Source organism: Gossypium hirsutum, chromosome A03, assembly GCF_007990345.1.
Source record: "Gossypium hirsutum isolate 1008001.06 chromosome A03, Gossypium_hirsutum_v2.1, whole genome shotgun sequence".
NCBI classification, from domain to species: domain Eukaryota; kingdom Viridiplantae; phylum Streptophyta; class Magnoliopsida; order Malvales; family Malvaceae; genus Gossypium; species Gossypium hirsutum.
Window position 1 is genome coordinate 88,971,297 of NC_053426.1, and position 5,970 is coordinate 88,977,266.

The following is a 5,970-nucleotide window of genomic DNA, read 5'->3' on the forward strand; positions in this document are numbered from 1 at the left end:
TTTTATTTTCAGGTGATGCTGAGTAGACGGTTCGATGTTTGGAGGGACTTTGGGTGGCCAGCTAGCAAGACAAATTTGGACTCTTTTTTTTTAGCTTATAAGTTTTATCTTTTCAAGTATGTTTCAGACCAGATTGTAATAAGATTTTCATTATGCCATTATTACTTGAATTATTATTATTTCCATTGTAATTACGAGAAGTTGAACATAGGTTTCTAAATTATAGTATGTTTTCTACGTTTCCACAACTTAACTCTTAAATGATAAGTTTTCTTAAATCAAATGTTTTAAACAAGGCTTTCGCAACTGAAAGATGTATTTATTTTTAAGTTAATTAAGGTTTCTTTTGTTTAAGAAAGGTTTTCAATATTTTCGCTAAAACACTTCAATGTAACACGACAGATTCGGCCATAACGTCTGGGTCGGGTTTGGGGTGTTACATCTATTCATGAAAATAATGAAATTCAAATTTCTTTAAATTACCTCACAAGTCATGTTTAATCTTGATAAATAAGATCAAAAACCTTTTAATAGATCCATTTTTAGTTGGAACATCCATTGGTTTGTGGATTTCCTTTCAAAATTCAAGATCCACCATTAAAGAACCATATGTTCTCGGAAGAAGATGGCATTGATAAAAATCTTTTAATTGACTCTCAAATCATGTAAAAATGTTTATAATCGTCATAAAAATAAGTTTAGGATTGAAGATTACCTTTGATTCACTCTAAATTCATTGATTGAAATCTTGATTCAAGAAACTTGAGAAATTTCAGAATATTTTTTGCTACTTTTGAGAATAATTACGGGTGAATGGAGAGAGTATTTTGATAAGAAAATTGGTTGGATCTATTCTCTAATGATATATATTTAAAATCATGCAAAGAAAACGAATTTTAAAGTTGTCTAATCTGATGTGAAATGTGTAAAAAGTGGGATAAGTACATTATTTTTAAAACTAAAACCACCCACCAAAAATTTAAAAATTGAGAAATTTATCTAATGGTCACTCTCACATTTCCTTTATTTTACCATTTATTTTTTCCCTCCAAAATTCTGAATTTTAAGGTTTATTTGTCATATAAATAATCTAAAATTTCTCTTGTTTTACAATTAAATCCTATTTAATTAACATTTAAATTTTACTCAAATTATCCCCAATAAAAATTATTTTAATATTCTTTTTCAACCCAAATTGATTTTTTTCAGTAATAATTATTTAAAATCTTTAAAAATTACTTTTTTAAAATATTTATTATTTATTATTATTATTTTTTGGATTATTGTTTAATCAATTTTAGATGAAATTAACTTCCTAAATTAAAATAAAAATTATTAAAAACCCCATAAATTCTAGTTTAACACTAGGAATCAGAAAAATATACTCGAAACTACTAGACCCGGTTTAAGGATATTACACTTTTACATTAAAAATACCTAAATTTTGCTACATGTAAAATAAGGAAATAAAGGTTAAAGATAACTAAAAGCCAAAGTTCCCATGCATACACAACATTGCTTAATGTTACTCATAATATTATTTGTCTTGTAACATTTTGTGTAGCATATAACAAACTAATAACGATTGCACAATCAATCTCCTTATTTTGTATTTTTTTCAACAAAACCCTAGAGTAAAAATAATCACAAATGTTGGAAAATATGGACATCACATATATAATAAGGGTAATTATATGTTATTATTCACTATCATGATAGGTTAGCCCAAATTAAAAGTGATCTAATTTAGTTAAAATTTTATTGGGCTTTAATTATTAAATAAAATATGGGTCAAATATGTGTAGATACTCTAGTAATTGAGTTCTAATCAAATTCTAATTAATGATGGGCTAACTAGAATTTGATTAGAACTAATATACCAATGTTATAAATATTAGGGTTATGGTCCCCAAATTATACATAAGATATCTTTTCTAATATCCCATCATTAGTAAAGAGAGAACAAATATTCTCTAAATTTCTTGTATGCTAATTTGGAAGATCAAATCCCTAAGATCTGGTAAAACTTCAAGGAATTCATGGATTCAGGTGCGCTTCCGCATCTAGTTTTGTTTTTTTATTTATTCTTGATGATTGACATGATAAATTCTGGTTTATTCAGTTTTATTTTAGATTTATTTTTCTAACAAGTGGCATCTGAGCCTCGTCATGTTAAATCATTAAGAATTGATTAAAGTTTCTTCTTTAAACGGTTGATTCATAAAATTTTATGGGTTTTATATTTCGGATATATATTGATCTTTGAAGGCTTATATTAAAGTGTATATATATATTGAATTTATAAAAATAAAAATAATTTGAAATTCTTACTTCATAAAATTGGTCTGCAATTCAATTTATGTCTACACTCTTGCATTTGTTTTTATAATAAATAAATAAAGAAGCATGAAAGTTTAATTTGAAGTCGACCAACGATGATGTTCTGTTTTTTATTTTTATTCTTTATATCGCAACACACTAGTAATGCATGCCATTAAAATTTTTTAAGGTTTTCTTTTTCCTTTTATATATATATATATTCAATGGATTAAAAAAATTAACAGTAAATAGGCATAACTTAATTCATATATATATATTGATTATATACATATATAATAAATGTATGTTGTTTTGGAAATTTATATATATAATTATCTTTTAATTTGATTGAAAGATGAAATTAAGGTAAATATTTTGAAACAAATAAATTCAGATTTTGACTTTTAATTAAGGATACCTAATATTTTAAATAAATTAGTTGAAACAAAATGCCGCCAAATTGACCTCTTTTGTGTAGATTAGTTTATTTGAAATATTAAGATGATTATATGTTTTTGTGATTTATGCGTTTATTGATTGACCCAAAGGTAAGTTAATATTTGGCAGAATTTCAACTATATCTGTGGTGATAAATGTGTGACAATTATAAGGTATTTTATGTGAGCAATAAGTTATTTCAAAGATTAATTTATTGTTTGACATAATTTACTGTCAATGTTTGTTGCTACAACAAGAATACCGCTTACTATTAATATTACTGTCCAAAGACTTGATATTAATGTTGTGTTTGGTATCTTGGGATGGGATTAGTCATTATCTTGAATTTATTTGTTTACTTATGAATATTGATTTAAGCTTGTTTTATTTGTTCTATTTTTAGCTAATTCATCTTCTGCTGCCACAATATCTGCTAATATAAATTCTATACCCATGCTTAATGGGACTAATTTTAAGAAATGGAAAAGGCACTTACTTATAGTGCTTGGCTGTATAGACATAGACCTTGCACTAAGGGAAGAACAACCTGTACCTCTCACTGCGGAAAGCACCCCTGATGTTAAGAGGGATTATGAGAGGTAGGATCGTTCAAATCGCATGAGTCTAATGATCATGAAACATAGCATTCTAGAAGCCTTTAGAGGCACAAAATCTAAAGAAATTACTCAAGCCAAGGGTTTCCTTGATGAAATTGAGAAACGTTTTGCTAAAAATGATAAGGTTGAGATGACATCACTTCTGACTTCTTTGATGTCTATGAAGTATAAGGGTCAAGGAAACATAATGGAGTACATTATGGAGATGTTTCATACTGCTTCAAGACTAAAGGCACTTAAGATCGAGCTTTCTAAGGAATTTCTTATTCTTATGGTTTTGGTATCGCTTCCTGCACAGTTTAATCAATTTAAAATTAGTTATAACTTTCAAAAAGAGAAATAGACCCTAAATGAGCTCATTTCTCATTTTATGTAAGAGGAAGAAAGGTTGAAACGTGATAAGTCTGAAAGTGCTCATTTGGCTAATGCCCCTAAAGACAAGGGCAAGAAAAGAAAATATCAAAATGAAACTGCTAAAGGTCCAACTCAAAAGAAACAACAACAAGCTACAAAGAGTTGTTTCTTTTGTAACAAGTCTGGTCACGTAAAGAAAGATTGTACCAAATATCATGCTTGGCATGTAAAGAAAGGTGTAATTCTTAATTTGGTTTGTTCTGAGATTAATTTAGCATCAGTACCTAGAAACACTTGATAGATAGATTCTGGTGCTACTACTCACATAAGTGTTTCTATGTAGGGTTGTCTGAGTTACCGAAAGCAAAGTAATGGTGAAAGACACATCTTTGTGTGCGATGGAAAATCATTAGAAGTGGAAGTGATTGGGCCTTTTAGGTTGTTATTAGGAACTGGTTTTTATTTAGATTTAAAAGACACTTTTATTGTACCGTCATTTAGACGGAATTTAGTTTCTATTTCTTCATTGGACAAATTTGGATATTATTGTTCATTCGAAAACAATCAATTTTGTTTGCCTTTAAATTCAAATGTTATTAGAACCGGTTATTTAAATACTTATGACAACCTTTATTTGCTAGAAGTAGTTGCATCCTATAATGAAACCTTGCATGTGGAATCATGTGGTATTAAACGCAAATTAAATAAGGAAAATTCAACATCATTATGGCATAAGCGTTTAGGTCATATCTCAAAAGGTAAAGTTGAACGCCTTGTGTCTGATGGTATTTTAGAGTCCTTTAACTTCACAGACTTAGATGTTTGTGTCGATTGCATTAACAGATTTTTAGACGCCTTAAAATTAATTCATACAGATATTTATGGGCCATTCCCTACGGCATCCTGGAATGGTCAACAATATTTGATAACATTCATAGACGATTACTCACGATATGGGTACCTATGTCTCATTCATGAGAAATTTCAGTCTTTGGACATGTTTAAAGCTTATAAAGCTGAAGTTGAGAATCAACTCAACAAAAGGATTAAAAACGTCAGATCTGATTGTGGTGGTAAGTACTATGGTAGATATGATGGCTCAGGTGAACAATGTTCAAGACCATTTGCGAAATTCCCGGAGGAATGCAGTATTGTCCCACAGTACACCATACTAGGATCACCTAGTATGAATGGTGTAGCTGAAAGACGAAACAGAACTCTTAAGGATATGGTAAGAGAATGATTACTCATTCTACCTTACTTGAGTCCCTCTGGGGAGAAGCATTAAAGACAGCAGCTTACATTCTAAATAGAGTACCCAATAAAGCAATTGCAAAAACACCTTATGAGCTTTGGACAGGTCAAAAGCCTAGTCTAAAGCACTTTCACATTTGGGGATGTCCAGTTGAGGCAAGGCCTTATAGGCTACATGAAATGAAATTGGACTCCAAAACAGTAAGCACCTACTTTATTGGTTACCCTGAGCAATCTAGGGGATATAAATTTTATGATCCCATAATAAGGAATATTTTTGAGATGGGAACTCCAACATTTTTTGAGGATGTTGAGTTTAGGGGAGAAATAAGGTTAGAGACATTGTTTTTGAGCAAGAATTGTATTCTAACTCAATTCCTACTATCACTTTTGACGATGTTCAAGTTCTTATACCTATCATTGATCAAGAAGTGAATCCAGAACCTCTACAAGACAATGTTGAACAACTTCCAATTCAAATGAGGTAATTGTTCCAGAAAAACAAACTCAACAACCTCAAGAACAAGTGTCATTAAGGAGGTTTACAAGAGAAAAGGGAAATGCTATTCTAGATGATTATATTGTATTTCTCCAAGAACATGAAGATGATAATGGAATGATGGAAGATGATTCAATCAACTTTCATCAAGCCATGAAAAGTTCTAATTCTTAAAAGTGGATTGATGCCATGAAAGATGAGTATAAATATATGCAAGAAAATAAAGTTTGGGAACTTGTCCCATTACCTGAAGGTGCAAAACCAATTGGTTGTAAATGGATATTTAAAACCAAGAGGGGTGCAAATGGTAATGTGGAGAGGTATAAGACGCGTCTTGTAGCTAAAGGATATACTAAAAAAGAAGGTATTAATTTTATAGAGACTTTCTCTCCAGCTTCATCGAAGACTCCTTCAGGATAATCATGGCACTTGTTGCTCATTTTGATCTTGGGTTACATTAGATGGATGTTAAGACTACGTTTCTTAATG